Raw genomic sequence first — 22,469 nt, forward strand, 5'->3', positions numbered from 1 at the left:
GTAAATATAGTGGAGCAACATGGCTGACATTGACGCTGCTGCTGGTGTAATAATACACTGGCTGCTGTTGCAGGCGGTGGTATTTTATTTTGTCTTGCAACAGATCCAGTGGATAATTGTTTGCACCGGTTTACAGCTTACCTTTTCTTTGAGAAACATCTACTGGATTTCCTTTGTGATTAACTTTAGCAGACGTGTTTCTCTAGAAAAGGGTTAGCTTTACCAAGGAAAAAATACAGTTTCCATCGTTATTCCCCCATTATAGTTTAATGCAGCAAAAATGTTGGCAGACAGATGCTAGTGTGAGGAAGTTGGGTGAGCATTGTTCTCGGGTCTGTAGCTATCGGCATCTTTGTTTCTTTGCGGAGCAAAAGTGTTTTATTGTCCGATTTTTTAGCATTTAGACAGCTGGAAAATGACTTGTGCTGCATTGTTAGATGTTTTCATTCACCTCAAATAATGTAAAATAGATGTCATTTGCTGCTTTCGGAACTGTGTGATACAACATAACTAAGGTCAAATTGCAGGTAAAGCACAGTTGCGAGGAGTGATCAATACAGTTCATTTAACTGAAGCGCTGTTGGTGATAGACGAGTCGTGTTTTTTTAACCATTGAAGAGTTGTAAATTTGACATGAAGTATGTAGGGCACTGTGGTCCAGTAAGATCTTCATGAAAGTGGTAGCAGGTATTGTTGATGCCATAGCAATAGTAATAATACCTCAGGGTTATTTAAGCACCTACTGGAGGCGTTCCCTTGCAACTGTTAATACTCACCAATTTAAATAAAAAGATAACAGAATTGAGTTGAAGCAAAGGGTTCACACCTTTTTACTTTCTAAAACAGTGCATTGCTTCCTGAGTAAGTGCATACTTTAGTTTTTTATAACCTACAATAGAAATGTAAAACTAGTACTTAATGTTACCAACAGTCTATTATGTCCGCATGGACGTTCGTTCATTAGTCTGATCATAAATGGCCTGTCCTCCCAAAATCAGGCTTATTACATATTATATTGGAATTATTCTTATTTAATTTTCCTGTCTTAATGTCATATTTTCATTAAGTAAGGTGGATTGGTGTGTAATGCTTTCTTTTAGAGATAATTACTGAACGTCATGTATCAGAGACCTGAAAGAAACTGATTTGGGGTGAGCACGTCACATATGTTCTTTCTAATGCAAATTAAGCATTTATTTTTACCTTGAAAGTCAGAGAGGCAATATTCTTCTTGATTTTGGATTCTTACAGGCACTGTAAAGGCTGTTCTACTAATGCCATTGATATTGGATGGTGATGATGTCTGGGATGTCATACAGCTCACAGAGTAATGAGGTTGTCTGGTTTCACCTGCAGTGAGTGGGGAACATTCAAAAGCACTAGGTTATTTACTCCTACTTTTGTGGCTTTCACCTCCTGTCATCATCTGTCATCGGTGTCTGCAGTATGTGACAGCTTTAGAAATGATCATGTTTATTTACTGTTATCACATAAAAGAAAGCAGAAATATTTTGTTACCAAACCATGTACTCCGCTGAACTTTTTGCATTCATTTTTTTATATAAGACTTAACTGTTTTTGTGTTTGGGGCATTGGTTTAAATAAATTATTCACAGTAAAACTGTCCTTCTCATTCAGGAAGGGGCATATTTAAACATCAACTTTAGTGCAGCATCCACCTGAGCGACTCAAAGCCCCACTACACATCAGGTAGAGAAGCAAAAATATTCTTCAGCAGTTGAATAAAGGGGGAATGCTGGGTAGTTCAGACTGCAAACCAAGAGCGAAATTTAGACAGTACACCAGAAATGTTAACCCCTTTGCTGTTTCTGACAGTGCCTTGTGATCTTTAATGACCTAGTAGAACCTCATTTTAACATCTTTTTGAAACAAGCAGTTTATTCAGCACAGTGTCCCAGGAGCATTCATTTGGAAATGCGAGGTCAGAGGGGAGACTGACACCTACTGGTCCACCAACACGTCTTAGCAACCTGCATGAGGTTTGATTAGCTAGATGGGCTGAATGGTCTTCTTTTGTTTGTAACCTTTCTTTTATGTTGATCCATTTATATCCAGTAACGGACTGGCCCCAGCCTTGCTTTGCTTAGCCTCTGATATCTGATATCAGTCTATTAGGTGGTAACGCTGCAGTTATTGTAAAAAAAGTCTATAGCAGCTCATTTGAAACCTGTTATGACTGATTTATAGCTTTATATGAATGTTTGGAACTTGTAATTTTATGGAGATTTCCATAGGTATTTCAAAATCATGTGATGCATGCTGGATTTATTTTGATAATTATTGTATTTCTTGGGGATTATGCTGTAGTGGTTGGTTGTGCTGCCTCACAGCTCTGAGTTCTGGATTCAAATCCTGACTGGAGAAACTTTTGTGTTTTTTTGTATGTCCTCCCCACATTCGCATGGGATTGTTCTGATTGCTTTGGTTTTCTCTTTTCTCCCTTAGACCTGCCAGCTAGCTTAATTGGCCCTGAGTGTGCAATAGTGCGTGTATTTTCTGAGGTGGGTTGGTGTCCCTTCCGGGCTGTTGTCCTGCTTTCTGCCTTATACTTCCTGGATAAGCTCTAGATTGCAGCAACTCTTACCAATAGTTAGCAGCCTTTATGGGGTGGTAATTTAATTTTGTAACATGACGTAGATTGTTTTGGATCGCTGGAACGTCTTAATGGGAAATTTGTGCTCACACATGACAGTATTCATTTGAAATACATGGGACAAGGAGGTGAAATTAGACATCTTGTTCATTGTACCAGACACTTGTGAATCATCTATCAAATAGAATGATTGCAGCGCGTTTTCTCCATGTTCCAGGTCATCAGACATGCATATGTTACATATCCATGAGTGTGCTGTACAACAGTTTTTCCTTATACAGGTGTTGGGCATTTATAAGCATACAGTATTAGACTATATGTAATCTATGGTTTATAGGTATATGAAGTTTAGAAACACTTAAACAAATCCAAACCCATAGATTTATCAGATTTGATTATCAGACTAATTTGATTTTTCATGTAATAGCATAAGTCTTAATGATATTTTGCTTAAAACATGGGGCGGAGCGGTGGCTCTGTGGCTAAGGATCTGCGCCTGTGGCTGGAAGGTTGCCGGTTCAAATCCCGCAGCCGGCAGAGGAATCCTACTCTGTTGGGCTCCTGAGCAAGGCCCTTAACCCCAACTGCTCCAGGGGCGCTGTACAATGGCAGACCCTGCGCTCTGACCCCAGGCTCTCTCCCTAGCTGTGTGTCTGTGTGTCTCATGGAGAGCAAGCTGGGGTATGTGAAAAGATAATTCCTCATGCAAGAAATTGTAAAGGGTTAATAAAGTAATGTTATTATTATATATCATTATTATTAATTAAATATTTCTGTGAGGAGTCCATATTCACCTTGGTTTCAATAGTGGTTATGGAGACAGCCTTTGGAGTGGCAGTTTCTACTTGCACTCAATCACAGTAATTGCTGTTATGGACAACCGTGACTGTATACAAAAGAAGTGCATTTTGCCTGTAAGAAGGTAGGAGCCTGTTATTCCATTTCCATGTAATCTTTGACAATCTTTTAATATTTCAGCAGAGCATCATAAGCTGGAACTTAGCAGAGTTCACTTGCCTTTTTAGGTGCCTGTGCATGAGAATAATGCAGTCATTGAACAAACATCCTATTACATTTTCCATACAGTAAATTAATTTCCCTCTCACTAGATGATCAACACCATGCAAGGAGGTGGGTTCTGGTATTAAACATTTGTACATTTTATTGTGGAAATTTGTGATTTAAAATAGGTTTTTATGCAGTGCATGCTTTAGTCATTTAGGTTGAATAACGCTGTTGCTTGAATTTTTCCACCTCGGCTATAAACAAGTTATCACTTATTAAATGATTTTGATAACATAGATTATTTATTAGAATTATTATATTAGATTAGAGAATTGTGTATTTGTTGTGCCAGAGGTCATATATTAACATTTCCTAACTCTGTACAGTGCATAATTTTCTCACTGTCAAATGCTGGGTGGTAATTTACGTCAGTGAGGGCTGTAGTGTGATTTATTTTATTTCCAGAAGCTTTAATGCACTATTTCCTTGAAGCTCATATACCACAGCAATGTTTATCAGTCCAGCAACTGTATAAATGAAATGAACTCACACCGTCATTTACAAGATACTTGGGTTGTACTACAACAAGCAGGGGCTTTTGGGAGCAAATGTGTAGACTTTGCAGCTCATATTAAAGCACTGAAATGTATACCCTGATACCTTCACTATTAAATGATGCCTGAGATAATTTTGGAAAAAAGGAAAGAAATGGAAGAAAATGGCAATTTGCCTAACAGTGTTTCCCTGGACCTTAAAAATAATTAAGTATTTTGACAGAAAAGTGTTCAGAATTTTCATAAAAAATTCAGCTGTTCACAGTGACCAGTTTCCTTATAGTTCTGAAGTTTATATTTAAGCCACACAAAAAGAATCCCGACATACAACAAAAAATAGAAGGCTCCCTAGGTTACAACAAGGAGGCTAATTTGTAGATGGGTGTAAAAGGTATGGTGGGATGCTGGGGTGGTGGTCAGTGCTGGTCAATGCTGCCAGTTCACAGCTCTTGATTTTTACCTGATGTTTAGTTTCCTCACAACTTCCAAACACAAGGTGGATATGTTCATTGGTGTCTCTTTATCATCCCTGCGATGGACTGGCATCTCATCAAGGGTATAGCCACACCTTAGGTGTGGAATAGGATCCTGGCTGCTGCAACCCTTAGCAGAAGTAAGAGACTTTCTGATAACGTATAGATGTAAGGAAATGAAAATGTTTATCTAAAAAGATGTACCTTGTTCATACTCATGCATTATGTTCCCCAGTGAACATTGCACTTTCTAATTCTGAAAGATAATTTTTTAAAGTGTGTAGTGAAATACTACAGGATATAGGCCAGTTGATCAAATGGAAAATGTAAAAATCCTAAAAGTTGCAAACCTTCCATTTTCAGAACCTTTATTCATACTTGTTTAGATTGAAAAACTAATATAGAGGACCAACAGTCATTTTAAGTATTGCCACAGAACACCTAAACAGGAGTTGTGATAATTTTAGGAAGTTACAGGTTCTCCTGTTATTTTCCAAGATCCTTCTGCACTTTCCAGCTTTGTGGACAGCACTTTGTTTTCCTGGAATACTTTGATTATTTCTTCCACAATGTCCATTTTTATTGGAGCATAGTGGTTTCCCAAATAGTATGGTTGGGTACTGCCTCTGGAAAACGTACCGTGGTATACAGTGGTACACATGCATGTACCGCGGTATACCGCAAACTATTTTACATGTTTATGTATGGAGACTCTCTGATTTTATTTGATTTCATGATTTGTAAGCATATTGGGTTGTATACAAAATAAAGTAATGAAAATTGTTGTTTAATTGGAACCAAAGAACTAGAAATAACACTGAACAGTGTGACAGAACAATTTAACAACATGCAGATTTTTGTCAATCATTAAATGATTAAATCTTTTTTCACAAGGTATTGGAGGTTAATTTTACTTAGCAAGATAATGTAAAATTCAAAATATGACAGGTGCTTGCAAGTTGTAACATTTTTTCTTTCCAATGAGTGAAGTTGACATTCACAACCTTATGAAACATGCTTAGCATGTTCGATTGCCCTTGGCTATTTCATCTAAAACTTTAAAGAATCCTCAATACTTGCTTAAAACTTTGCTGAGACAAGACATTCTATATTGACTTAAACAGCTTAAGACAATCTTTCTTGCAAAAAACAAACAAAACAAAAAGCATGTCTAATGCTCTAATGAAATTAAAAACATGATCAAGACTAGACTTCCTTCCCGATAAGAGTTACAGCAGAATCAGAAAAACTAGAAAAACAGCCCTGGGAATGGGCTTCATAAATGGGCCTTTGGGAATGTCAGTATCGATGAAAGTCAAGGTCGTTCTGAACCAATCAGCTGCCATTATTTCCGCGTGATTTCCAAAATCACGTCATATTCCTAAACTTACTAGCCAATGATATGCGGGAAGTACCTGTAGTATGACTTTTTTTTACTCACCCTTTTAAAGTTAACATTTCCATCGAAGTCATTTTGTTCTTTGAATCAAATTTGATTTTATGAATGTAAGCAGTAGAAAATCTTTGTTAAAATCTAAAAAATAAAACCACTGACGGAAATTGCTGGAAATTACCGAGCGTACCAGTACGGTCTAAAACGTACCATGTTATGTACCGTGTGACTAAAGAACTGCGTTTTTCCAGTATTTTCCGGTTTTACCGTACACTTCTACCAAATAGACTACTCTTGGTTATCAACAAAATCAACCTAAAACAACCTACACTGAATAATGGAATGAATAATGCTATTATAATAGCTATATTATTGTTTTAAAAAATGTTAGTGCCTCACTAATTGTTGTAATCATAAGGACCCTGTATCTTACACTTTAAATCCTTTTTGATTCAGATGACTGATTAATCAGATGGGATTTCAAGCCATATAATGTATGCAGCCAGACTCAGGAGTTTTCTCCCTATAGTTGAATTTCTGTTTGCTGTATTTGTTGACTTATGTAGTCTAATTTTAAAATAGTGAATTTTTGCTCCCATGTAAATCTGGCAGTTATGTGGAAATTATTTTTAAATAATTATTATCAAATTATTTTATCTGTGGTGCAATGATCTTAAGAAAAAGAACCGTCCCTGCACATGTGAGATTCTTCTGTGGAGCTTTTCAGGGTGTCTTTTATAAACTCTATAAGAAGGTTGGAAATTGCTCTACCAGGCGGACTTTTCTAGCCTATAATATATAATTGTTGCTCTGCCATTTATTGCAATTCAGTCTCACAAAGAATTTTACATCTGGGCTCGTAAATGGTTCATCCATTTTGCAATGGTTTTCAAATGATCCATGCATAATGTAAAAATTCTTTGCCCAGTCTAAATGTGAATCATATAATACTTCTCTCACCAGTACCTCTGTACATCTTTTTTTTATTTAAAGCACAACTGTTTTTTCTGAACACAGCAGCTGTGGTAAAACAAAATGGTGCTTAATTTGCCATATTTTCATGTCTGGTTTTTGTAGCTAACAAGGATTCCCAATCCTGGTTCTTGTTACCTCCTTGTCTACTGCTTTTGTTCCCTGAAGCTGCTAAGTTGAATTTTAAATTTAATTAATATGTTGTCCAACTAACTATTTGCTCTTAACTGTTTATCATCAAACCTACCAACTGTAGCAGTTCAGTTGTTTGTGTAACTCAATTCAACTAGAAATTGGGACAGTAAGTTCAGAGACTGTGTTTTAGCTACAAGAAATCAACCAGAAAAAAAGTGATATACACATATATTCAAAGACTAGAATATGCTGTTTTAATGAAATAATAAAATGTGCCAAAAATCTTATGTATTGGTTTATCAATGTAAAACAAGTTTGCGAAAGTCCTGCTGTTTGTTAATCCCGTGAAATTACAAATGGGAGCTTGATGTGAAACTTAATGTTGCAGAGGAATGCTTGCACACAGTTCTGTTTTTGTATGGTCTCTCAACACGGCAGTTACTTTCTGCTATGTTTGTTTCAGTGGTGGTTTGGACAGTGGCGGTCACAGTCACATGATGAGTTCACTATCAAATTGCCAGAGTCTCAGAGAGCATAGCAGACTGCTGTGCATACTTTTAAGTTGCGTCATGACATCATCAGGTTTAGTGGCAGTCCCATTTGGCATGTTCATCATTGGTGAATCACTGGCCTACCAGTGAATTTGACAGGTGACCTCTAGCTGGGGTATATATTCAAATGTGCTTCCCTCTTGGAGTTGCAGACTTCGAGGCATTGGGCACTTCATCACTGTAGGTGTCAGAATGAGCCCAGTTTATGGTGGCCTGGTTTGTGTTAGAGAGCTAGGACATCCTGGTTATCAGAATCCTATCACAGCAACATTCCTTAGAATCCGAATCAAAGGAGTTAAGCAGTTCCAGGGTCTGTTCAAGGCTAGATTATTATAATCTTTCCAAACACATTATTCTAAGCATATTCATATCCTTGCTGCTTTGCAAGTAACTTGGAATCTTTCTAAGAATGGAAAATGATAAAGTTTGACTTATAAGTACGGTTGTTGAAAGCTCAGCTGTAACAAAATAAGCAGACACTGGGTTCACAAGGCCTAGGACTGGTGAAGTCTGCCAAATGAAAAGTATTACATTTTCATGATGTGTACTAACTCACTGCATCAGCATTTTAATTATACTCAGACGTGAAAAGAAACTTGTAACAACAACAAATTCAGAAAATTATTAGGAAAATTACTGTTTTTGTAGCAGCTGCACTGCCATTTTATTGAAGGGGTATGACAGGAAAATTAATTATGCTAATTAGCATTTGTCATCTTACTGTGACACTCATAGGGTGATTAGTGTGTGTGGCTCCTGTCAGAAGCAATAGAAGCTGCACCTCTGCAATGCATACTTTGCATCAGGTTACATATGGTGTCTAGAGGGATTTGTCTCATTCTTCTCACAGCGCCTGTACAAGCATATCCCTTTTCACTTGTCTCTGAGTCCTAAACGCTATATGTGTTCCTAGCTCAAACCGCAGATGTTCAATGGGGCTCATGTCTGGCTGGCAGGGCACTCACAGCATAACTGTCACATTTTCATCTTGCAAGATAGCTGATGTTATAAGAGCAGCATGAGGACCTGCTGGAATGTCACATCAGGATGAGCTGACAGGGAGGGCAGCAAGTGAGATCTTAAGACTTTATCAAAGTAGCACTCTGCAGTCAGTTTACCATCAGTCACTAAAACTAGAGTTCTACAGAGCCACTCTAGCCCAAACCATTACACTTGGACCTTTCCATCAATTTGTCTGTCGTACACAACAACTAGCACATCATTCTGTCCATTTTCAGTACACTCACTGACACTCACCTTGAGGCTAGTCTACACAAAACCTTAATTCGCTGCTTAATTGTGAGTCTATGAGAGGTTGCTCCAGATATGAAGTGGACACACTGCAGCATCCACCGCGAGGCCTCTCTTGCCAGTCAAGAAAATGCCTGAGGATTTAAAATCTGTTAGACTCTGCTGTCAAGGTTGTGAATTTTATCAAGGCTCAACCAGTGAATTCACATCTGCTTTGCTTGACTAAACAGGCTCACCCCTCTCACTGAAATGGTAAGTGCTCAGTGCTATTTTTATTATATGTGTATGTGAGTGTGTGCGCGTGTGCGCTCATGTTGGTCATTGAGATTTTCTGGGGTTCCTATGAGAAGATGACTTGTAGGTGGTACTTGGTCCAAAAAGTTTGAGAACCACTGGTCTAAAAAAATAAATTTGTAACATTTGTAACTTAATTTCCTAATTCTTCTTGCACAGTCTCAGCCTGGTTTCATTCCTCAGTCTTCTGCCTTTCACAGTAGTTTGTTGAAAAAGCTGTTAGTGCTGATAATCCAGCTTCGCGAAGGTAAATTATTGCAAAAGGAAGAAAAATGTTGAATGCTACATTAGAATGTAATTGATGTTCAGTTTGGACACTTCTCTACTCCTCTGCTAAGCGTGTGGACTTTCTCCTTGTTGGACGCTCTGTAGGCTTTGTGTTCTCAGTGAAAGAAAAAGTTTCTGCATCTGGTCATTTTCAGAGCTCAGTAGTGTAGTAGTGAGTGAGGTTTTCCTGTAGTTTCTCAAGGTGCTGGACCACAGTTTGTTTCATTTTTTCAAACACAAAGTACAATAAAAAAAAAAAAAAACTGTTGCTGGTAGTGAGTGACGTGAATAAAACTCCAGAATTTTCTGAAAAGCATACATTTGGTCCTCTAGTCCAAAGGAGTCCACCATGTGCTAAAGTGCTATAATTAGGTTAAGAATATCAGACTGTCAGCACAGAGGGGAAGCAAATAGAGAATTTATCAAATGTTCTTCTATGAATGTTCTTCTTTTAGTTCTCTCCTCAATTTATAAATGCATTTTACTTCTTTTACTGTTGGCAGCAATATAAATGAAGGAAAAGGTGTGTATGGTCTCAATTGCAGGGCATAAATGGGTATTGGAAAGATTTGTGTTCTTGTGTTCCAGTGTCTTTCGGTGTACTGTTATTTGACACAACATCTTGCACTCCTCTTTGCTTACCTGTCATAGTTGCTGCTCAGTCTGTATATATGCTGGCATAATTCTTCTAGTCTGGAGGGTGCGAGGTAATGAAATCATTCAATAACCAGTAGATCTCCTCATCAGTTATCTTGGTTAGGAACTCTTAACAGAATAAAAGAAAGGACTTCAGACTTTTTGGAATATGAACTGAATGCCTGCATTGCAAATTATTTGAGTTAATTAATGTGCATTTGTTACTTATTTGTTAGAGGTTGTTCACCTAGTATCTCAATACCCTGTACCGAAGACAAAATCAAATCCTCTATAGATGTGACATTAGTACAAACGGGCTAAGTTTTTTTTCTTCAGTACAGATTTGTTGTGTTTGTAGATTTTTTTTAGACTAAAACAATATATTCTTCAAAAGTCATTTGTCTAAGTGATATTTTAATTTTTAGTTTTATATACTGATTCAGAAATGTTTTTCAGCATTCAAACAAGGGGTGCCAAGTCAGTTCAGAACAAAGTAATTCAAACATATATATATAGCAAGTATAGTGCTAAGAGAAAGTTATGAACTCAAATATGGGAATTCAGACTTCTTACCATAATGCCATTGTTTAATATAAAAATATTTTTCTTACATAACCTATAGGGTTTAGTGGAAAAAAATAAGTATTGTATATAAAACAATAAATTAATCCTTAGTTCTTCTAGCACGATTTTTATGGGTAATTAGAATCTGTGGTTAAAAATCAGAACTTCATAAAAGCACTTGATACTCATCAGACTAGAGCAGTTCTAAGCATTTGGGGCTCTGTTACTGTCAGTTTACAAATGGAAAATATTAAACACCACAGCGATTCTACCTGGGACCAGTCATCCTGTCGAGATCTGCCCCATAGCAACATTGAAAATCATATAGCTCAATCATCAGGAAAAGACAGGGAATGGTTTTGATGGAAGGATAGCTAGCGAAAAACCCTTGATCTGTAGAAGAACATTGCGGCTGCCTGTCTCATGTTTGCCAGAGAACTGCTGGCCGATCTTCAAGACTACTGGAACAGTGGTCTCTGGACAGACAAATCAGAAGTTGAATGTTTTGGCCAATGAGAAATGTTTTGTCTGCTGAAAACCAAACACTGCCTTCCAGCAGAAAACCTCATCCTGACTGTCAAGAATGGTGGTGGGAGTAACATGGTTTGGGGCTATTTTGCTGCCTCATGACGTGGGCAGCTTGCTGTCATTAACGGAACCATACAATTGGAGTTGTCTGCAAATTCTGGAGAAGAGAGTAAGACCATGTTAAGAAAGGACATAAAATCAGCTGTTTATTCAAGAAAACCCTCAAATTTAACCAACTTGTTTCAGATCTCTTAGGAAGACTGGGCCAAATAAAAGAGACTGATGAACACACACAGGAAATGTCTAGTTAGTCATTACTGCTCTAGGAGTTGCCACCAGTTACTGAATGTTAAAAGTACACATACTTATTCACATGAAGATCTTTACGTTTAAATCCTTTTTTTAAATCCAGATACATCTTATGTCATTGTATTATGTGATTAATAAGGTTCTCTGAACTGTTTCTTTATTGTCCTTGCTTTTGTTACTGCTGTGTAGAAGCTGGCTTGTAAATTATTTTCACCAGTTCACCCTTCTTGGTTATCATCAGTATTCTATGATTGGCCATTTTGAATGTAACAAATGGTAGACTGAATGTTGCTGGATTATGTAGCAATAAAACAGTCTTGTGATAATTGAAAGTTGAGATTGTTAAATTGTATCAATATTCCTCAAAACACTATTCTTATTTAGCTTTCTTTGAATATGCAAGCTGTTGTAACAAAAAGAATAAGGTTCTGGATCCCGAGATGAAGTAAAACAGATGAGTTTATTGCATGCAAGGAACAATAAAGCCGAAGTCTTGTTTCCCGCAAGAAACAACAAAACCGAAGTATTGTTCAATGTGCCCGTACAAACTTTTAGTTTATATAGTATTATGGTAAGGGGGGGGGGGGGGGTCATGGTATTTGGCCAGTTAAGAGACCCTGGCCAAATGGTCAGTTTAAAGATTACATCCCCAGGGGGTTCCTAGCTTGCATCTGGAATCCTTATCAGTTAACCCCCTTTCCTGCCATAAATTCCAGCTTGTTGTTAAGTCTAAACCTCATACAGAAAAGGATTTAATTTAAACCCGTTTTCACATCTTTCTTAAGCTGAAAAAGGTTGTAAATGTTATTCTCTGTACAGTTATCTTGAATGTAGTTGTAGCCACAGTTCACCCGAACTATGTTTCAGGCTACAGCTTGGGAATCCTTGCTTTAAGTGACAAACTTTTGGAAGGTTCCAATGCATTATCTTCTTATTTCTTTGGGCTGTGGCTCCTGTTGCAGTGTAATAGCATTATGCATTTGTGAGCTTACCGTTTGTTTCTGAATGTCCAACTCCACCACGGCCTCAATATCCTTTGACTTTAGATTTCCTGTACAGTAAAACATTACAATGATTTTAAGTTAATTGTTACAACATACGAGGTGTGAATCATAACTATTTTTGTTTCTAGGTGTGAGCCTAGTGCTATTATTAAAATCTACTTGAAATGCACCAAAATTAAAAACACTTTGCTCTTTGTATTTCATTTAGATATACAGCATTTGTTTTTACTATGGAACATTATCACAGATGGATACATCTACTTGAAAATAACTATACATAAAACTTGATTATTTTTTAAATAGAATAGAATGTATTGATTAGATTTGTTTAGGTTTATAAGATTAACATAAGCTTCTAAAGAATGGTGAATTTTTAATCTAGATGGACCTTAAGAATGGGGCCCCTGGTCATGTCTGGTTTTGTAAGTTGAACTAATTGCCACATTTAGCAACTTTGCATGACGTAGTCCCACAAAATTAATTCACGAGAATAAGCATATTGCAATTAACTGATATTTATCTGAAAGGGAAATTTCCTAGTTCCTCCCATTGTATCAGATAGAATAATTAATTAATAATTGCTTACACTTGACACTTCCCTCAAAGCACGAGGGAATTCGAGGTAGCGGGGACTCCACCACGAATGTGCTGCATCCACCTGGATGATGTGACAGCAGCCATAGTGTGCCAGAACGCTCACCCCACACCAGCTATCAGCAGGGAGGAGAACCAAGTAAGAGGCATGAATTTGGCTCTTGAAGCTTTGATCTTTCTTTATGCTGTGGAAGTGAAATGTTTAAAGCTTTCATTCTTTTCAAATCTTCACATTAGCTGTTTATGACAAAAACCCTTTTTCTTAATCAAAAACATACCTACGTTCTTCTTGCTGGCAATTAATTCTGTTAACAAATCATAGAGAAACATTGGTTTCATAACACTTCCAAGTTGTTTTTTGGATGTTTGAATATGTTGAATAAAAAGATCTCGGACAGAGATGACGAGTTTTTCACAAGAGAATAAAAAACGAGCCAAGTGCATCAAATTGGTAACGCAACTTATTTTAGTTGCTAGCAGATCAAAACTGTTAATGCTGTTATTAACAAGCAACAGATGCACAGATTCAGAAGTTTAAGGTAGTTTCGTAATGTGAAGTTGCAATTTCCAGTCTCATAAAATTATTACATGAATTTCATAAATCATAAAAGAGGCAAAAGAAGGGAAAATAAAAATGGAAGTAATTATTGCTATATTTTTTCTAACAGGACTGTTTTGCAATGAAGGATTCCAATCAGCCTCTTATTGACTTGTGGTAGGTGTCACAAATTGGAGAGGAGTTGATTGATGGTGTTGGTGATTTCCCTCTTGACTTTTAAAACACATTTTACTGGTATGATGAAATGTTTGTACGGTATTTATATGTACTGCAGACCACATGACCTAATTAAAAAATGTACTTGGCCCCAGATGGATGTATTGTGCTCCTACATGACAACTACTGATGGGCTAAAAGAGGTAAACCCTTTTAAACTTGAAAAGGGAAGGCTATGTGTGCATCAGATTCAAGAACAGGCACTTCCTGTTCTATAATTTTAATAAATCAAGCATATGCGCCAACCTATATATACGGATAAGCTGTCACTCTCTGGGAACTTTGTTCCATAGTTGCTCATTTTTTAGTTGTCAGGTTTCTTTCAGTGCTTTTTTCATTCTAAATTGGTAAAGTTTTTTTTTTGCACTGCAAAGTTTAATCAAGCTGAAAATTACTAATGTATTGTAGCTGTATGTTAATTATGATTACTACATGCTGAAATATGTCTCATAGTATTAGTATCTTAACTTAAATTAACTGTATCAAAGAAATAAATTATAAATGCCTTCTTATAATAAATGCACAGCGTACTGTAACATAGTTACGTGTTTTAGTGTTACTGAAGGAACAGTAACCTCTGGACAGCAGTCTTTGTTAAACTTAATCTAGCTGTTGTAAATTGAGTAAGAGAAGCTAGAACTCTTTCAGAGTCATTTTCAATTCAATTTCAAATCGTTGCAGAATCTGCCTTGTGTGGATAGCTTTTGTTTGACAAAACAAGCCATTTTAAGATTGTTTTCTGATGTGGGTGTTCAAGGGGAACAAAATTGCTGTGTTAAGGCACCAAGTTAGACTTTTGGATATTTGCTTGATTTCTATATAAAAGTCAGTAGGCAATCCCAGTCATGTTTGCCAATATTGCAGGAAATCAAGCTGGTATTAAAGCAAGTATGGGTTGGCTGTGATGCTTTAGGAAGAGGCATTAGGTGGCTTGCTATATGTTGTCAAAGTTGTAGGTCAAGAAGCTTCAAAATCATTTGTAAAACTGTTTCATATACTTGAAAAAACAAGTCATAATAGTTCTTAGATACATTTGCTGCTCTTCAAGATATAAATAAACTGACAGGTGTTTAAGGTTATCTTTATGATATTTTGAATTACAATGTTTTCAATGTTAATTATAGCCCTAGATACATTTGTTCTTGCTTTTGTCAATGATGCTTGAGTTTACACTTAAATGTAAACAATGTTATCTGCGACACGGATTAGCTTTCCTATGAAAACAATAGGCTGACCCCCCCGCTAAAAATAATGAAGTGAATAAACCAAGTAAATACTTTTTTCTAAACCAAAGAGCTTTCATTGGGAATCATGTAGTATAGAATAACAACAGTTGAGTATAGTTTATTTCTTTAAACCCAATTTCTTCATGGCTTATTAGATTTTTATTGCATGTGTCGCTTTCACTGCACGTGGTGTTAAAAATTATTAACTTTAATAAACCGCCTTTTAGAAGTGGCATCTCAAAGCACTTTAGAATATATGTAAAAAATCATGATAGCAAATTACAGAATAAGTATACAAGAAACAAGCTGTTATAGTTGCAGCAGAAGATATATGTGGTCGTTTGAAAATTGAGCAGACACAGACTAATTGAATAAAAGTCTTTTCTGTAGAAGAAGAAGGTTTTTTGGTCTAGATTTAAATGCACTCAGGATAGGTGACTCCTAATATCCTTGGGGATAGAATTCCAGAGCTTTGGGGCATAGCAAGAGAAGACCTGTCAACCATAGAATGTAAACAAGCTTGGAGGACATATAGAATACCAGCCAGCCGAATGAAGATTGCAAGGTGGGGAGTAGATAAGTCTTAAAGGTGAGCAGTAGGATTTTGAAGTTGACACGAAATCTGATAGGAAGCCAGTGCAGGAACTCCAAGACAACCATAATGTGATTGCTTGCACACATCCAGGTCAGGATTGTGGCTGCTGAATTCTGAAAATATTGGGAGTTTGTTCAGTGTAGATTTAGGTACTCCGGGGAATAGGACCTTGCAGTAATCAATTCTAGAATAGAAAAATGTGTTGACCAGTTTTTCTGCTAAAAAGATAACACAGGGATGTAGTCTGGTGTTATTTCTGAGATGGAAGAATGATGATTGTACAATATTCTGCATATGAGGGTCAAAAGCCAGAATAAAGTATCACCCCTAAGGTTTTCAATTTTGACTGAAATTATTATGTAGGTGATGGGGGTGTGCCGAATAGTGTAATCTCAGTATTGTTGCAGTTTAAGTGAAGGCAATTTTGAGTCATCCAGGATTTTATATGAGAGATGCAGTTACTACAGAAACAGCTACTTCAGGGCCAGGTTTGGTATGGAAATAGCTTTGAGTATCAGCATAAAAATAATAATTGAGAACATGTAATATTAATATCTGTCCAAGTGGGAATATGTAAATGCTGAATAGCAAAGGGCCGAGAATTGAGCCTTGGGGAACGCCAGACTGAACAAACCCAACTTCAGAATTAAAACCCCCAAGTGAAACAAGATTTTAACCATTTAAGAAACTATGTCAGGAACTCCAAACAGACTTAAGATGGCAGAGTAAAATGTCATGATTGACAGTGTAAAAGGCAGCACTTAGGCCTAGGAGAATTAGGATAGGAAAATCCCTTTGCATGCCAATAATAGCACACAGCCATTGGTTGCCGACCCCTGGTCTAGGTGATTGTCGTTTCAAAAGCCCAGTAACTAATTGGTCTATAGAAATGTATATAATCGAGCTTGAGGCACATTTGAATAGCAAAACGAGTTTGTCAAAGCCTCTTTCACAGTAAAACCCCAATATAACAGATTTTGAATTTAACGGATAATATCCAATATTCCAGATCTTTGTCTGGACCCAAGAAATACCGGACATTTATTAAATCTATGGACAGTGTCCGTTTAACCTAAATATGTCTGGTACTGATAGATTTCGCTCATTACATAACAGTAACAACAGTATACAGTATATAATTCTGGTTATTATGAATTATTGTATTCACGAACACTACATACAGATCATTAAATATGAGGAATTCATAAATGACAATGGTAGTAATGATGTTGTGGGCAGATATAAAGGCTCCGGCAGAGGCATAAACAAGTTCATAGTTATGCTGCAGCCATGGTAGAACTGAGTTGAATCGTGATGACTGGCCAAAATCCGAGGGCAGGATTAGGGGAGGCTCTTTAGGTTGCTGGGGTAGCTCAGAAAGAGAATGGCTGCATGAAGTGGTGGAAGAGAAAGGGAAAAGCCTGGTGACTAGAGTTTAATATTGAGAGCTGATGAGAATGTTGACTGTTAAAGGGGCTGGAGTCCAGCAGAGGAAAAAGCCTTTTAAAAATAACAGTGGAAGGCTGGAGAAAAATAAGCAAAGCAATTAGCGGATTGAGTCTTCAGGAGACTGGTGTAGCGGCAGATATGAAGGTCTTTGCATTCTCTAGCTAGTAATCGCCAGTTAGTTCAATGCCTAGAGCGCTTAAACAGCCAGCCTTTTGAGCTGATTGAGAACTGGATTGGTTGCCTGACTGGAAAGATTGTTGGAGAAATTGACAGATGTCCTGATTTCGTGAGAATGGGGTCAGAGGAATGGCGATGGCAAGACCAGAGTCCGTCCTAACCTGGGAGTGACAACAGTGATATGAGGAAAAGTAGTTCATACACACAAAATAAAGTAAAAATTACTATTAATACCATACTAAATTAAGTGAAAATAAGAATGTAGTAATGCTTTTTTCCATGAATTTTTAATCTGCATATCCATGCAAATATCTAAAAAATGTACAAATGTGTGATGTTGGAATAAATATGCAATCACGTTCAGCATCCCAGTCTATTTACACTCGCTAGCAACAGCATCCTGAATCTTCGCAATCATGCAGTATAGCATTTTATTTTTAATTCAGTATTTCATTCATGAGATTATGAACTTTAGTATTGAGAAGTTATCACCATGCCTGTGGAATGTATCATTTACTGTACTGTTGTCCAGTGGTTGTATCATACACTTTGTGACTTAACAATAATGAGCCACCCTTCCCACTGTTAATCTGTTAAATTGAGGTTATAATTGTAATTCCATCTATATAGTGCTTTTCATCCCAAAAGATCTCAAAGAACTATGCACATGGGAGGGAAGCCACTTTCTCCCACCACTGAAGTCTAGCCACTGTTTGTTATTCAAACCCAGCATATACTAAAGCACAACAGCAAATGTATGTTAGAAAGGGTATTTTTTTTCAAAAACTTACATCTGGATTAGACATACAGTAGATATAGATCTCTTACTTGAAGCTTTGCAGTGTTTATAAAGTGAAATTCTGAAAGAATTAATCACTAGCAGGGCTCATATAATTATCGATAATAACATGAACAAAATCAGAATGTTTTGATGTTCAATACCACAATTTTAATTTTTCTTACAGTCCGCAGTCTTCTCTGCACATTTCTAAGTTGAGATAATTAGCTTGCCTTGCTCCAGCTTTCTTAGATGTCTGATTTAGCCTCTGGGCTGAAATATTACAGTGATCATCTTTTAGGTATGATTCTGAATATGTATTAGGGCAGAAAGGTGTGAGGCTGATAGACAAAAGTTATGTTTTTTTATAATGACATGAAAAAGCACCAATCAGAAGCAACACTGTTTAACAGTGTAAAAGACAACAATCATTTGAGCATTCAAATGAAGTCCATCAACTTTTATACTTTTAATTAATACTTCTTCACCGTCTTTTGGCCAGGTTAAGGGGTCAGACACCATAAACACTAAATCTGTAGATTCAAATCCAGTTATTAATACTCTCAAAATACTGACTTTGCCACTTTCAGAATCCACATTGCAGCTATTCAGTGCCAAGAAGAGAAGCGAATTCTCGGGCTTCAGTGTTTTAGTTCTGGGCCTCCAACCATCAGCACATATTCGTAAATTGGACTCCACTACTTTTACGTGAGAATGCATGAGAAAGATACACAATGCTTATATCAAGAACTAATTGTATTGTAAGATGTATTGAATTCTGCCTGTCTTCCATTCAGAAAGCTGTCAAAAATGTGTTAGTGATTCTATTTTTATGGTGTTCATTTTGAGTGGTTAACAAGCCCTGTCCATAAAGCCTATCCAATTCGACTGAACTCCCCACAGTTCGTGAGGTTTAGTTAAAAAAAACTCCCAATATAGTTGCAGATATAGCCAGATATAGATTGAAATGGGAGAGGTGCACACCTCTGAAAGAGAGGATGCAAAGGTCTTGTTTTAATAATTGGCATTTTCAAAGGATCTTTCATCAATTGATTTTTCAATTGTCTTCAAACATAACTTGAATTATGGCACATCTCCAGGGAAATTAGGGGAGTTTTCTTTGTTGAAATAAGTAGCATATTTAATGGATCCCTCATACAGATTGTCAAGTAAATTTACAATCGATAATAGCGTCAAGGTATTTGTATTAATTAACAGTTATGAGAATCATAGGTATAGAACATTTCTTTCTAAAATCAATTATCATTTCTTTTGTTATGTTTGTGTTAAAAAACTGTGAATTATACAAATTCTAAAAAAGATTTCTCTCTCGTCTAACTGTCATCATTAATAATCAAACAGTTGTCATAGTGGCTTATCAAATTATTAGTATACAATGTGAAAAGTAATGTGAAAAGTAATGGGGACAGTACACAGCCTTGGGGTACCCCAATGCTGGTGCTGATATTGAGAGACTTCCCTGAGATGACTCGCACACACTGTCTCTGATCAGCAAGAAAAAATGTCTGCTGAGTAAGTTGTGTGATATACTCCCATATCCAAAAGCTTCCCTACCAACCTGTTTGCCTGAATAGTATTAAATTCCAAAGATACGTCATCAAAAAGAATGCACACATAGGATAATGCAGTTTATAAATGCTTGTACACTTGATTTAACGAGGTAACATTCGCATCTTTTAACTACATGTTTTGCAGTGTACACAAGCTGATAGGGGTCCTTGAGTGCACTGGTTGCCGAATGAAGTCGGAACAAAACAATTCATTCAAAACATTTAATTGTGACTGAAGTTAGTGCAACAGGTTTTGGTTTTATAGATGTAGGTATTATCGTGGATGTGATCCACAAACTCAGAACTGTAAATGTGTCCAGTGACTTCCAAAAATGTTTACACAATATTGGACAAAGGTGTTCATGACAGTTCTGCAAAGTATTACTAGTTTCAGGACCAATTGATATCCGAGTTTTTATTTGTGAAAACACCTGCCCCACTTATTTGGATGTTAAAGTACTTGCTATCACTTTCAAGTGACACCCCACTTCCATGAGCTGATCTTGGCGTTATCCTAATGTCAGTCTGTCAAACTCTAATGTGCGAAAGGTGTGATGTAAAATAATGCCTATTTTTTGTAAATTTGTTGTCTCATCTTTGGAAATGGCCTGAATAGTAAAGCCCACATACAATGGTAAAGCAATGTTTCATGCAAATAAACACCTAATATTTTGTCACTTGCTTGTATTTTCTTTGCCTTTTCCTTCTGCAAATTCAAAAATCAACACCTTAACAACTTTGATTTTGAACTTTTTTCAAGCTTCTGTGCAGTAGGAACAGGGGAATCCCTCTTATGGCAGCTGTGCAGCTTGATTTTGGCACATCTCTGGTGTAAATGTCAATATTTACTTTTTTTCATTCATCCTGTGATCCCCGAATCACAACCAGGTCCACATTTCCATTTAGAATATACTGGGTAGAGTGCTTGGCATCTACCAAGAATATATGACAAAAAATGTATTTATTCAAAATGCAACGTGTGTTGGATGCAGTTCTACTCTGCCCATGCCAGTATTCAGTCATGTTAGTTTGCAGACAGAATTTATCCATGCACTTCTACTTTTAATGAATAACAAGGGAGTATAAGGAACAGAAGGATAAAAGGAACAGTCATACCAAGAAAAAATGCAGAAGGAAATAAGAAACTTTTAACTCATACTAATTTACTTTTTGTAACAAGTGCAAGACTTGAACAGCCATAATATCGGATAATTCATTTTGCTCATTAACACTGATCAACAACACAGTTATTCAGTGTGGTTCTGCTATCTGAAAGTCGCAGGCTTGCATGGTGTGTGGCCACTGTTTGAAGCAATACAAACTGTACATCTGTGAGTCACTCTTTGCAGCAGTTTGCAGATGCTGTTTTATGAGGTTCTCATTTCTCTCATACAGCCTGGACAAGTACTGTATGTGCTTTTCTTTTTCACTGGTTTTTGAATCCTAGATGGCACATGACATCCCAGCTCATCAAGTCTGGCGATTTTATTGATTATATATATATAGAATATTTTATGGTCAGTTGTGAATGATCAGTCACAGTGTAACAACACACAATTATCTTAATTCTTTTAAAAATGTGTTTGCATAGGGATACTGTAGGTGTCTTGATTCACAGTAGAGAATAGGAGAGGTGGGAGAGACTGCAGTCTGGAAATCCTGAAACCATCAGGAATGTAGTTTCATGTTTGAAAAAGATGATTACTGAATAAGGATAAACCTTGGCTTTGTTAAAGAGTGAGTAGAATTTAGAGAGGTTGCATCTTTTTGTTTGCAATTTCTTCATATTGGTCAGATGTAGGTTTTTGTTCCTGTTAGCCTCTTTTTTAGAACAGACTTGCCCTTGAGTGGTTGGTTATTGAAATGGTGTTTGAATGTCACACCTATTGAACTCAATGTATTTGGTTTAATAAGTGTAGTTTATTGTTAAGCCCTGAGATATCTAGTGACAACTTTGGGCTATAATGGATGAGGTTTTGTGTCCTCTTGAGTGGTACTCAAATTGCATTATAAATCTCCATTTATATAAAAATGTGTTTACTTTGAGATATGTTAATTCCACAGTTTTGTCACTTTAATCACTTGTGATATTGCTCATTAATTCCCAGCAACTTGATGGTTTTGTAATATTTTTAAACTGGTGTCACTAATTGTAATTTTTAGAGTGCACAATGAAAAACTCTATCCATGCGAATTCAGTGGAATAGGTAACACACACCTTTCTGTTAAAAAGCAACTGGCAATATCGTTTTCTTGTTGGCCAGCAATAATGGACACAGTTTTGAAAGTATTGGTTTTGGCCAAATAAGGACAAACTTTACATGACAGTTTAATTATATTAAAAAGCATTTTTTTTTCTCGATTTCAGCTCCACAGTCCTGAATTGGTGTCATAATTAAGTTGAAATATGAATTTAAACACTGAATATTAAAAACTGAAGAAAATATTTAATCCTAAAGGTTTGCTTTTATTTGAACATTGGACAAATTCTCATTCTGAATAAATGAATAAATAAAATTTGTTGAGCTCCTGCTGCTGTCTTCCTCATTATGTTAATAAAAACACACTCAGCCTGCAGCTAAAATTGTATTTTTATATATTTTTTCTCAACAGCTGTCTTAAAGGCTATGGCCAAATGTTTTGTAATCGAAAGTGGTAATTTTCCACCTTTGTAGGCGTTATATTAACTAGTTTCATGGTATTTTGTGCTAATCTGATTCATAACCTGCATCAGCTGTTAGTGCTTCCAAGCAT

At 36.6% G+C, this 22,469-nt stretch overlaps 1 protein-coding gene across 3 annotated transcripts in view; it reads left to right on the top strand.

Annotated features, from left to right (window-relative positions):
- The window catches only part of spina (spindlin a), a 57,420-nt gene that overhangs the window by 358 nt on the left and 34,593 nt on the right, over positions 1–22,469 (top strand). The gene's annotated exons all lie outside the window — the stretch shown is intronic.

This window comes from Lepisosteus platostomus, chromosome 4, assembly GCF_059453375.1.
Source record: "Lepisosteus platostomus isolate fLepPlt1 chromosome 4, fLepPlt1.hap1, whole genome shotgun sequence".
Classification (NCBI taxonomy): domain Eukaryota; kingdom Metazoa; phylum Chordata; class Actinopteri; order Semionotiformes; family Lepisosteidae; genus Lepisosteus; species Lepisosteus platostomus.